The sequence below is a fragment of the Dermacentor andersoni genome, chromosome 1 (assembly GCF_023375885.2).
Source record: "Dermacentor andersoni chromosome 1, qqDerAnde1_hic_scaffold, whole genome shotgun sequence".
Lineage (NCBI taxonomy): Eukaryota > Metazoa > Arthropoda > Arachnida > Ixodida > Ixodidae > Dermacentor > Dermacentor andersoni.
Genome location: NC_092814.1, coordinates 329344198 through 329357891, shown reverse-complemented (window position 1 = coordinate 329357891; position 13694 = coordinate 329344198). Strand labels below are relative to the sequence as shown.

At 48.5% G+C, this 13694-nt stretch overlaps 2 non-coding genes across 2 annotated transcripts; one reads left to right on the top strand and one right to left on the bottom strand.

Annotated features, from left to right (window-relative positions):
• The first annotated feature begins 389 nt into the window (after positions 1–389).
• On the top strand, positions 390–462 carry TRNAK-UUU (transfer RNA lysine (anticodon UUU)). Its single transcript has one exon. It is a non-coding gene; the product is annotated as a tRNA-Lys (tRNA).
• Positions 463–11337: 10875 nt separating this feature from the next.
• On the bottom strand, positions 11338–11410 carry TRNAK-UUU (transfer RNA lysine (anticodon UUU)). The gene has a single exon. It is a non-coding gene; the product is annotated as a tRNA-Lys (tRNA).
• Positions 11411–13694: the final 2284 nt, after the last annotated feature.

Below are 13694 nucleotides of genomic sequence, written 5' to 3'. Positions count from 1 at the left end.
TGCGATTGTGCTTATATCACTTTGAGGAGCACTGCGCGTATTGGGCGCACATTATGGGATCAGTGATGAACAAGTTGCACTACATTAGGCGCAACGTATCTGCAACGAACTACCTTTACAGTTGATTGGCGATGATGTATATATAAATATATATATTTTATCAGTGAATTCGTTCGACAGCAACCAAGCTGCTCTTCTTCTAGTGGCTGACATTGTTGCCTCGCAACTGCGAATGCCTTTGTAGCTTTTAACTTTTAGCCATCTCGAGATATGCTTAAACGGAGTGCTACGCTTCTGACAGGTGTTCACTACTCCTTAAATAAATATTTCAATGCGATAAAAATTTAAAATGTGCAGTTTTTTGTATGACATACGGTTGATCCGCGTTCGCCCGGATAGCTCAGTAGGTAGAGCGTTAGGCTTTTAACCTAACGGTCCGGGGTTCGAGCCCCCGTTCGGGCGTTTCTTTTCTTTTTTTAAGTTTTTTTTTTACATCATGGTTTGTGAACGATAATTTAAACCGTGTCATTTAATGCCTTGAAACTACGCAGTGGGTTATGAGGAACGGCTCGGTAGAGAGCTCAGGATTAATTACCAGGGGCCGTATTCTGTAAGGGTTCGCTCTGGCTGTTACGTCTGGGTTACGTCAATTGGAGAAACAGTGGAACGTTGCGGCGCAAGGGAGACCAATGAACGAGCGGCGTTCTGCCGTAAGGTCACGTCATCATTTTTGTTTGTACTTTGGGGATGATATAGTAATTATTTAAAGGATGTTTGCGTAGTAAAACATATTGGTTTGTATACAACACTTGCACATATAATTTCCAGTAATAACTGTGAGCTTTCGACGTGGATAGCTGGTGGTTTAATTTTATCTGCGTTGTTTATTTATTTTTCTGTGGCGACGTGGTGCGCCATACGTTATGCAATCACATTGTTTCTTTGCGTATAGGCCGTGGCTCTAATAGGATTTCGTTTAGCCGTGGTTGAGCTTCCTAGGGCGGTCTATTGCGATGCGAGTTCCGTCCACTCATCCCAGAACTTCGAGAACATTGCCGCGGTCATGGAAGCGTTCTTGACTGCAGCTTTCTCCGGTACCGTGGAGAGAAATCTCAAACCCTTTTTCCTTTCCCTCAACCGTAATGACCCTAGCGACGGCGGTAATAGACAGTTTTAGTTTAGCGTTTGCAACCGAACGTAAAAGCATTACGTACGTAAAGAAATAGCGTCGTCCTCAATGCGCATGTTCGGAACGTTATTGGGTTTCTGCGGTTCACGTGCGCTATGATAACGTCCGTTATTTTGGCGAGTTAACGTCCGTAATGTTTACGGGCGCTAAGAAATAGCGTTCTCGAACATGGCGGCACCCATGGCTCCCGCTTCATTGTGAATTCTCGTGATGGCTACGTTCTCACTCGCCTTGAACGCCAGTATTGTAATGAGCTTTCGCTTTCTCTTAACTCACCTGAAAGGTTAGTTATGAGCGCATAGCGCGTCCATTTTCTGAGATAGTTCGGTGATTCTGGCACCCGTACTCTTAGGGCACATTCACACCGGCGACTTGAGGAGGTCGCGCAACCATTTGCGACTCGCAATCAAAAAGCGACCGAAGGCGACTGATGTTCACACCGGCAAGCCCGGCTGAGCGCGACCCGCAAGTCGCAATCCCGGAGATTATCGTTCTCAGCGAGAACTCTCGGAATCTACGCGGAATTTGAACGCGACGCCGGAGGAGGCCGGATGTAGACACACGAAAGATCACTTCCGGTGCGCCGCTGATTGGCTTATCAGTTTTGCGACCACGGTCGCGCGACTGAAAAATCGCGCAAAGAGCGACTGGCCCAAAATGGTCGCTTTTCAAGAAAGGCGACCGTTTGCGACCATTTGCGACTGGTCGCTTTGCGACCAACTTGGTCGCGCGACCACTGTCAGTCGCCGGTGTGAATGTGCCCTTAACGAGACGCGTCCACATAGCAACAACAGGATGGTTGTTAATGGATCGTCTTGGCTTGGATACGTTTGGCAGGAGGCACCAGATGGTGCCCTGTTCTATAACGTTTTCTTTACGTTTATGTTTCCGTAAGGCAAACTAAAAGACTTGATAGGACACGCACCGTAATGTCCCGCAAATGTGCTTACGTTTAGTGTACGTAAGGCAACAAACGTTATTCTAAAACTGTCTAATGTTGAGACTGACTGACGGTTGCGACAACCCAATAGCTTCTACACTTCAGGCACACTGCTGACAACAACCCGGTGCAAAAAAAGAAAAAAAAGAAAAATAAGACAAAAGAAAGAAAACGTAGCGCGCACAGCACTTACGTCGCAACGCCAACGCTACTAAATCTTGTGGCCCGCGATATTGTAGCTCGTCGCAAATCTATCGCATTCTGTTTTTGGAGAGCCTAAAGGCCTAAAGTGCCTTCGGAACTGTCCTTCGCGGTCATGATGTCGCGCCGTTGCCTCGTCACGTCGTTGTCTTTGGCCAACGCTTTCCAGCAACACAACCAAAACAGCCGCTATCGGCGTCTCCCTCGCCGCGCCGGCCAGTGCAAACCTAGCAGACGGCCACGGTTACCCTAGCAACCCTCGGGATCATGGTCGCGGCTGCGCGCGAGCCTGGAGCCAACGCTGCTCCAGCGAACCACTCCTCCGCGGTACCGCTCGTAGTAGACGACGGGTTCACTTCCAGGTGATTGACAACCTGTGTGACGACGACAAAATTTGTAGTCACGCCCACCGGAGATGACGACAACGAAGCGCCGACCAATGGCGTTCGTGAGAGCGAACTGGTTCCAAAGCGAACCGTTACAGAATACGGCCCCAGCTGGGATTCCTTAACGTGCACCCAAAGTACGGCACAGGAGCATTTTCTTTTTTTTTTTAGTGAAGCGGTTAACTAAATGCTTTACCAGTAGCGGTGATGCGTACTATTGTGTTTACTTTCATCCTATATGTAGCGCGTTTATCCACCGCAAAGGTGACAAATTTATTTGCCATGCTACTTTTACGTTTGAGTACTGCATCACTGGCAAGCTGTTACGAAATACAAACTCCAAATCAGGCGATTTCACTGTGTCAGACGTATAGGCATCGATGTCACAAGGACGAAAACGATGCACGATGCTTATCGAGCCAAGAATGGTGAGAACAGGCGTATGCACAGAAAAACACGACACGTATCAAGCAACTTTTAGAGATTCTGTACCTAGTTGTGCCACAGTGGCACATACGCATTCTGTAGGATCGGCCAAGGACGCGCTCACATCAAGTGGCACATACTAAGTGGCAAAATCAAAGAAGATCAAGTAAATCAATGAACCCATTAAACATAATTCATTCAAAAAGGGAGGTCTCTGTGCACGCAAATTTATTTCCGATTTTCCCCCATCCTAGATGGTCGCCACTGAGAGCGGAGGTGGTACCCACTGATATTCAACAGAGCATTTTGCGTCACCTATTCTGCATGAGTGTCAACACCTGTTCCCGAACTACGTCGCTTTCGAAACGTTGCAGTATGCACGGCGTTGCCGAGCACGCTCTTCGAGAGGACCGTCAACTAGTAGATCTCCGTTGTCACGAGATCACTTCTTGAAAAACAAAGCTGTGGTGCCACGGCGTGGCTAGCAGGACCACGCCACACTAAGGCAACACTGTGCCACACTGCATGCCATCAAACCGTTTGCGCAAGCGACGAGCCCAAGCTGAGGGCGCAGGCGGTGATGGGCTCGAAGAACAAGCAGCAGCGGTTGCCTTCGTCGACTACCGCTGCGGGCTGGCGACTGCCAGCAGGCGTGGAATCTGCGGCAGCCACTCGTAAAACTTAAAAAAAGAACACGGATTTAACAAATGTGGGTGACCTGAAGGATTCACGCCCATAGGGTCAACTGACGAACGCTGTCCTTCCCAACGGCCATATATGTACAGCCACAAGAGCAAATGTACCGTAAACACATAATATAGAAGCTTCGTTTGACTATAGTGCACCGCGAGAAAGCGTTTTGCAGGTTATGTTTGTGGATAGATATGTTAGGACCAACTTTTATAAGCACTTCATGTCGATCGACAAAGCTGTGAAGTCAGCACATCTGTGCTTTGCGTTATTAAACAATATACCATGAAATAAAGCATCTACGTTCGTGTAATGTACAGCCTCAGTGCTTCAGTACGCTTCTGAAATACCTGAGCCGACGTTATATTTAGCATGTTGATATAGTAGAACATTGTTTGAAAAGGCATAACGTTGGGGCGCTCACTGGCACTATTTAGTTGCTGAATACTCAGTGCTATAAGCGCGAGCATCTGATGGCCAATACAGAGGTTTTAACAATGGGGTTGCGGAAACTGAAAAAGGAATCCAATTTGGCGTTTCTATCATTGCGCTAATAAGTTGTGCGTGGGCTCAAGAAGTGCCCGAGTGCGTTCACTATATTTGCAGGTTTTATGTCTTCATATAATGTTTGATTACGCAGCACAGGGCTGCACTTATCGCATTACTTTGTCGACCAACAGGCGGTGCTTATAAATGTCAATGTTAAAATATATGTCAACCAACAAATCCTGCCAGAGACCGACCAACACACCGACCAGCGGGCGCAGAGTTGTGGCGGGCTACCCAAAAGAAATTTCACTTTAAAATACAGCATTACTTTTCAGAATGGAGGTTGTTAAGAACGGCCAGCTGCAGTGCAAGTTTGCCAGCCATTTACGCCAGACAATGGACCGCGGTGGAGGCCCCTGTGCGAGGTCCGCTCTGGAATTTAGAGGCGACGGCTGTTCTGCAAAGATCGTCGGCCCTCGAGATAGCACTGAAACCTGTGCGGCACTGAAACCTGTACGGCACTGAAACCTGTGCGGCACTGAAACCTGTGCAACACGTGTATGTGAGCCCGCCTCCTCCAAAAGGGCGGGTCATCTACAATGACGTCGAACTATGACGTCGAGCGGAGTGCATATAAGCAGCGATTGTCGGCTGCTAGTGAGTGCTTATTGTCGTGCTCGAAATGTACTTGTGAGCTGGGTGCTCGTTGTCGTGCTCGTCAATGTACTCGTGAGCTGAGTGCTCGTTGTCATGCTCGAAATGTACTCGTGAGCTGTGTGCTCGTAAGCTGTTTGCTGTATGCTCGTCTTGCGGGCTCCATCTGGGAGTCATGCTAGACTGTCGATGTATCTCATGTTCAACTGTAAATAACATGAAAATAAAGCCTGCTTGCCTAGTCCTGTCGCTCCAAGGTCCTCCCAACGACTACGACCGCTCCAACTCCTACATCTGGGTGGCCGCGGTGAGATCGGCCTACGACTCGGAGACAGCAACGGCAGCTGACGGACGTTGGCACATGGTGACCGACCGGTATCCTCATCAAGTCGGAGGCGACTTGGGATTGACCACCTCTTGCAACTGACTGGGTACGGCGAAGAAGGACTGGTGATATGGTGCTGCTTCAGTGGGTAAGCGTTTGGTTTTGGCTGTAAGATTTACCAGGCTTCAATTTCTCTGTGTTTTTGGATTTGACTCGCTGGGATCTTTTACTTGTATTTTGATTTGCGTGGGTATCGCAGCAAGTATTGTGTGACAGGAGAGCCAAAGCTTAAAGTAGCGACCATGGTCCTAATGTGTTTGGCGAGAGCTGAGCTGTTGTGGTTGTGTGAAGAGATCGAGGTAGACGTAGAGGAGGACTTGACGGAAACAGAAATTCGTAAGACAATTCTCGAAAGTGAGAATGATTTGAAATTCATCGAACATATAGGTAACCGAATTCTGAGCAAAAAACGGGAACAGGAAGCAATTAGGCAAGAACAGGAATAATTTAAGCAAGAACAGGAAGAAGCAAGGCAGAAACTGAAAAGCATTTCACAGGAAGAAGGCCTAACAGAAGTAACGAGGCAGTACATTGAGGCATTGTACAAACAGATTGAAGGTTTTGAGCAGTTAATCGAGTAAAGTCAACAGCGGCTGGAGAAATCTGTAGGCTGGACGCAGCGAAAGTGGGAGGAAGTAGATAGCACATTTTGCTCAAAAGCCGAGTGAAGTAGCATCACCTGCGAGATTAGCAGCACGTTTATAAGTGAACTCGAAGTGCTAGCAGCTAACAATGCCTTAGTGGCAGCAGAGGCCGTTAAAGGCCAGAGTGAGAGCGACGAGGTGCTATGCCAACAGAGGACTGTAGAGACAGCTGGCCAGCTGCGAACAAATTGGCACAGTTACCGCGCGTGTGCGTCGCTTGTAATGTTAGCGAGGTTGCTAGCGAAGTAAAGTGTACTGCTGACCCGATAGACACGAGCACCCATGTCGACCTAGATCTGCGTGCCGAACAGAAGTGCCAGCTGGACGATGCAGTTGAGCGTAATTCTCAGGATTGCGAGCGGCGTAGCTCAAGAGAATACAACTGCATTATTCAGGGATCGGTGCAGCTCTCCGCCAGTCTAGGTAGCCTAGAGAGGGGTGATTTAGTTATTAATCACTCAGACTGTGCGGGTAAGAGACCGATCCGGGCCGACGAGATGTGTTCCGGCCAGCACGAGGCGCCAGAAGGCGACATGAAAAAGAAGTCAAAGAGAAAGCGCCGCAGAAAGAAGCGCCTTAAAGATCGGAATGCAATGGCTAATGTAGCGAAGCCAAAGACGGCGACAGGCGCGGAAAGGCAGGGCGCGGAGAAAAGAAAGGTGCGGTCGTCGTTGACGATGTTGACGCACCCAACACGTTCGAGCCACCGATCAAAAGGAGACCGAGAAGCATGTTCTGCACGGACGCGGACAAAGGGCACGGTGCAGTTAAATTCCTCGTCGTTCTTTTCGAAGCTCAGCGTGTAGGGCGAGGGAGCGCAAGGTGGCAAGACGAGACCAGGTGGGGAGTAGCGACGCGGTCAATCGAGGTCATGATGAAAGCGGGGCGCCAGGACGCAAATTGACATTAAACTGTAACGTCTTGGGGGAGCTGACAGTGAGTCAGCCCTTTTGTTGTTCCTCGGTAGCCAGAGTAGCTTTCGGACCCCGACCACCTTGGGTATGGCTCAAAAGCATGAGTCAGACGTAAGCGTTTGGAACGGGAGGCCAAGAGAGCTTCCGTAGAAGTGCAAGATGTTGTTTTATTTTATTTTTGAGCGCTTGAAAATTTCGCATTTTAAGTTTCTTTCAATAAGTAAGGTATGAGCTTTCTTTATGTTTTCGTTCGAGAAGCTCCAAGAGTTGAAAGACGCGTTTTAAGTAAACCTGTAGTCTCGCGAGATGTTCATTAATGAGTACATAGGCTTTCTTTTTTTGTGTGTGCGAGTAACCTGAGTAAAGGTTATCGTTGAGAGGCCTATGGTAACGCGCGTGTGTTTTAGTTAACCTTCTTCTTTATGTGTTTTTTATTTTCTATGGTGAAGCGCGTATATTTTCAGTAAGTGCGTGATTTGCACTGAGAAGAGCTCTTAGGTCCATTAGCGCGTGTCTTGTGTGGACGGAAGGAAGCAGAATGTTTGCATGGATTGCTCGTGTGTGTGGAGGGCAGCCGTATTCTGACTTCGCTAGTGAGCGTGCGTAGAACGAGTTATTAGCAGAGGTGTTTTTTTTTTTAAGGGCTCTGCGGAGTGTGTGAGTTACGCAAGTGTAGTTGGTCGTTTAAGGTACATGTCCTGTATGGACTAAAGGTACAAATGTGAGTAAGCGTGTCGAAACGCTTACGTACGACGCAAGGGCGCGTTCTGAAAAGGGACCACAAAGCTAGCGCGATTGTGATTACGTGCCTGTGGAGTTGGCCAGACGATTCAGTGGCAACCGTACCTGAGATAAGTACGCCACTGCGATAGGGTAAGAACATACTGTTCGTGAAGCTAGGCTGCTCAAGTTATGTTCGGGTATTGGTGGTTAAGAGCCTTCAGTTTAGTTCTGCGTAAACCTTTACTCTGGTGCAGCGCGACGGTCGGGTTTGGTCGAACTCAAGAGGAACGTGAACGCTCGCTTTGGCGGCACGCAATTTTGGGGCGAAATTTGGAATTAACATTTGAGTGACTTGCATTGAAATTGTGATAGGAAGCCTGGTAGGTTAACAGCTCATTCCGGGCGTTTGAACGCTGAGTGGTATTGTGTTGCCGGGTTGACTCTTCCGTGCCAGTTGTTGTGAGATGGTTGAAGGCATTCCAAGTGCGCAGGGGTTGCAGAGAGCAAAGCCATCGTCTTGCTCGCCAGCCATTCTCTTCCTGCCCAGCGGTTGCCAGCACTGGACAGTCGAGATTTTCCGGGCCATGGAGGCGCTGTTAAGCACGGCCAGCTGCAGTGCAAGTTTGCCAGCCATTTACGCCAAACAATGGACCGCGGTGGAGGCCCCTGTGTGAGGTACGCTCTGGAATTTAGAGGCGACGGCTGTTCTGCAAAGGTCGTCGGCCCTCGAGATAGCACTGAAACCTGTGTGGCACTGAAACCTGTACGGCACTGAAACCAGTACGGCTCTGAAACTTGTACGGCACTGAAACCTGTGCGGCACTGAAACCTGTGCGGCACTGAAACCTGTGCGGCACTGAAACTTGTGCAACACGTGTATGTGAGCCCGCCTCCTCCAAAAGGGCGGGTCATCTACAATGACGTCGAACTATGACGTCGAGCGGAGTGCATATAAGCAGCGATTGTCGGCTGCTAGTGAGTGCTCGTTGTCGTGGTCGAAATGTACTCGTGAGTTGGGTGCTCGTTGTCGTGCTCGTCAATGTACTCGTGAGCTGAGTGCTCGTTGTCATGCTGGAAAAGCACTCGAGAGCTGTGTGCTCGTAAGCTGTTTGCTGTATGCTCGTCTTGCGGGCCCCATTTGGGAGTCATGCTAGACTGTCGATGTATCTCATGTTCAACTGTAAATAACATGTAAATAAATCCTGCTCTCCTAAGTCCCGACGAAGAGTCAAGCTCCTTCCTACAGCTACGACTGCCAAATCTTACATCTGAATGGCAGCGGTGAGATCGGCCTACAGCTCGTAGATCGTCCGACAACTCTAACAAATGGTGGCAGCGGCGAGATCGTCCGACGAATCTTACAAGGTGCTGGCTTTCGTTCGAGAGCATAATCTATCGCAAGCGTGTACATAGTGTCCATTTAAAAGCAAAGCTTCCTTTGCTTCTTTCCCCCACTTTGTGGCTGATGACTTCCGGTGCCATGTAACGTAAAACTACTTCAATTTGTTTTTATTCCAATATTCTGAGGTCAACTTTACGTAACCGCCGACGCAAGCATCGGGCGGTGACCTGCAGCGTTGTTTGAAACGCTCGATCAAACGCTTGCCTCGTATATAGGAGGTCACTTTGTTTGCTTCAAAGGTAAATAGCATTGCCTACCTTGACAGTTGTTCCTAAATATTTGGCTCAAAAGAGGCGAGGAGCATACAGATGGGGGAAGGTGTGTTCTCTTCGGTTTGCTTACTTCGCGGTGGCTGGTCGAAAATCGCGGCGGCGTGCAACGGTAGGGTAAAAATGCCACTAAAACGGATCCTCAGTGAAGAAGAGTTGGCAGAGCGATGTCATATACGTTTTGAAAGACTTTTACATCGTCATATTGCCACGTAAAATTTTTTTATTATACGCAAATTAATTCATTCTCCCTGGCAGTTCTGAGTAGCCAGTGCGAGCGCGACCTGTGGGCAGACATCTTCTATTGCTTTCGGAACGGGATAGTCTCGGGCTATTCCGAAAAAAAAAGTTTTGTTCAGCATATTAACCTATATTTAAGACTTGGTGAGTTTTCGCGGTTTTGTGACGTCGCGTCGTAATTAGAAAGGCGAAGTGGGCGCAGCCTAAAAACGTTTGGCCAATAGCGGTGGGCTTACGGCGAAAAAGGTGTGGAATCGAAAATAACTGTATTTCGTTCGTTCGGTCTAATCATGCATAATCACGTGTACGCGTAATATCAGATGGCGAGCTTTTGCGGTTTTGGTGACATCGTGTGACAGACGGGCGGAGTGGGCGTAGCCCGAAATATTTTTGTCAGTCGTGGAGGGCTGATTGTTCAAATGGAATAGAAGTAGTCTGTGATAGCTTCACGTTATGCTAACCCGGCTGTCTAGCACATTTGGCAAGTCCCGGGAATAGCGCAAAGTAGTACCGTATATATTTAAATCCAAGACGGCCGGGGTGGTACGTGATATATGTAAGCGCAGACTCAGAGGCCGACTGCAACGAAATTTCACCAGGGGCTAAAATGACTATAAATGCCTAGCGTATACTGTGAAAGTATTATTGGCAAAGCCGCAGCGCTGGTAATTGCCTAATTTTGCTATTAGAAACTATTAAATACCGCCTATGCAGACGACGCGTGAACCTGGTGGCAAAGCGATGCGGATATGGCGCATATTGAAGAACTGTACGCAACCGTTGATGTCTCAGTTGCACTACGTTGCGCCTAGGCAGCCACGCGCATTGCTCGCTCATCATTTGCGAGTTGACGGGCGTCTCTGTCGGCGTGCGTACGTCCTGTCGCCCTCGTCAGTTGAGCTGTTGCAAGAGTTTCGGTGCGTTGCGTGGCCGTCGGATGCTCGCATACGTACTCGATCACGAGCAATGGCTGCGCAGTACACAACGCTGAGGAAGAGAAATACCCCCCCCCCCCCCCCCCCCCCGCGAACGCATCTGTCCTGTCTCAAGCTTTCAGAGCGCAAGCGTGCACCGCGGCGCAGCAGGCAAGTGCGACGCGGACCAGCCAAGGGGAACAAGGCATGTAAAGCAGGCGGCACCGCGGCATTGTTCTCGAAGTTCTGGGATGTGTGGACGGAACTGTCATCGCAATTGTCCACCCTAGGAAGCTCAGCCACGGCTAAACAAATTCCTATTAGAGCCGCGGCCTATACGCATAGAAACAATTTGATTGCTTAACGTATGGTGCACCTACTCGCCACAGAAAATAAATAAATAAATAAATAAATAAATAAATAAATAAATAAATAAATAAATAAATAAATAAATAAATAACGCGGGTAAAATTAAACCACCAGCTATCCGCGACGGAAGCTCACAGTTATTACTGGAAATTATGTGTGCAAGTGTTGTATACAAACGAATATTTTTTTACTACGCAAGCAACATCCTTTAATTAATTGCTGTATCATCCCCAAGGTACAAACAAAAATGATGACGTGACCTTACCGCAGAACGGCGCTCGTTCATCGGTCTCCCTCGCGCCGCAACGTTCCACTGTTTCTCCGAGTGACGTAACCCAGACGTAACAGCCAGAGCGAACCCTTACAGAATACGGCCCCTGGTTTAAATTAACCCCGAGCTCTCCACCGCGCCGTTCCTCATAGTCCACCGCGCAGTTTCAAGGCGTTAATTGACACTATTTTAATTATCGTTCACAAACCATGATGTAAAAAAAAAGAAAATCGCCCGAACGGGGGCTCGAACCCCGGACCGTTAGGTTAAAAGCCTAACGCTCTACCGACTGAGCTATCCGGGCGAACGAGGAGCAAGCGTATGTTATACAAAAAAACTACACATTTCAAATTTTTATTGCATTCAAATATTTATTCAAGGAGTAGTGAACACCTGTCAAAAGCGTAGCACTCCGTTTAAGCATATCTCGAGATGGCTAAAGGTCAAAAGCTACAAAGGCATTTGCACTTGAGAGGCAACAATGTCAGCCACTAGAAGAAGAGCAGCTTGGTTGCTGTCGAACGAATTCCCTGATAAAATATTTATATTTAGATATACATCATCGCCAATCAATTGTGCAGTTAGTTTGTTGCAGATACGTTGCGCCTAATGTAGTGCAACTTGTTCATCACTGATCCCATAATGTGCGCTTTTTCTGCATCATTTTTTTTTTTTTTTGCCGCGCAGCTTCAGAATAGAATGGCCTTCCCCACGACATTGTTTCAATCACCTGTCCATCGCGTTTTATTCAAAGTGTATCCATATACCTGTCTTGTTAAAAACCTGTGGCATTAGTAACATCTCTGCACAACCCACCCCTTATGTAACACCCCCTTGTGAGGTCTTTAAGGAAATAAAGTGAAGTGAAGTGCGCCCAATACGCACAGTGCTCTTCAAAGTGATATATGGCACAATCGCACATTTCAATGCAGTTTACAAAACCTTTATGTTATTACTTTGAAATTACTCCTATAACTGCTTCGTCTTCGCTACGATACACACAGTTGTTTTCCGTTTGTATTCGAGAAATGTTTTTCGCCAAAGTTCAATCGATGCATTGCTCCTAGCCCTGCACTGGCGCCGGGATCGCCCCACATGGTTTGCCGAACAGATCATGATGAGTGCATCATGATCTGCTTGACAAACGCTTTCTATGTGCCTCGACGGCGCACGAAAACCAAAGTGTAACGTTCAAAGGTAAGTTTTATTCAAGGGCGATATTCTTGAGCGATCATTTCCGGCGGTTCATTATGTTCAAGGTGTTTCGTGCGTCTCTACATCGGACGCGTCGAAGTAAGCGAACGAAATCCCTTCTGACACAGCGCCAGAAGCGAGCAGGAACCACATGCCGCATTTGTCACGAAGGTGAAGGCGACGCGGCGGCCATGGCGTATGCGGCGGCAAGCCATGCAGGAATGCAATGCCTCCAGAGCGGAATAGGCGAAGTCGGTTCTTTATTCTACAGTTTTATCACGGCCGCAGTCCGGCCGGCCTGTCTAGCCGTGAGTTTATGCACACTTAGCACAAAGCCCTTTCTAGCCCGGCAGTGCCGAGCCTCAGCTACTTATCTCCCTTTACTACAGATGGCGGTAGTTGTCTGATCGGTCAGATCGGTCGACGACTCCGGCCTTTCTAGCGTGCCAGGCAGCGGCTGGTGTAGTCGGAATCGTCATACCGGAGATGCTAAGATCGCTCAAATTTTGCCCTGCGCGTTAAACGTGACCCGCAGCAGCTCGGCGATCAGTTGTTACCGCAGCGCTAGCTCACAAGTGCGCGGTAAGCGAGCGCTTCTTTGTTTGTGTAAGGTGCAAACGCAACACGCTCGCTTCAGTGAACCCGAACAGTATGCTGCTGGTCACCCAAGCTAGCCCACGATGTAGCCTGTTAGAGCTGCTCCGGCGTGCAATAGGACAGGTTTATAACTGCGCCAGCCACACCAGGCTAGAGCGTCCAATTCTCGCCGATGTAGCGTAACTGCGCGATTCGTTGATCGCGTCCGCGTTAAGCCGGACTATACCGCACTTTTTTTTGGCCATCCCAATGGGCTCTTCTTCGAGCGGAGGCCGAACGCATCGAGGCCCTGCTGTTGAAAGTAGACAACCAGATAGAGAAAACAGCCTGGACTCGGAGAATACTTCGCATTAGAACAACAATGCGTGTTCGCAGCGGCGTTGTCACAGCGCACGAAGCAGCTAACAAAGCCAGCAGGGTTGGTATAACGTAAAGCTATTCAAAGCTTTTCTATTTCAATTCTGCAATCAGCCCTCCACGATTGGTCAAAAAGTTTTCGGACCACCCCCCCTTTCGCCTGTCTGCCACGCGACGTCACGAAAACGGCGAAAACGCCTCATCCATGGTATGATATGAGCACACTGATTATGCGTGAGTGTACCAAACGAAAGAAGCAATTATTTATCATTTGACGCGTTTTCCCCCATTAGCACTCTACTATAGGTCAAGCGTATTTGGGCTACGCTCACTTCGTTTGACTGTCATGCGACGTCATAAAACCGCGAAACTCACCGTGTCAAAGTGACGTGTACGCGTTACAGGCGCATTAATAGGCCGAATAAAACTGAATTTTTTTC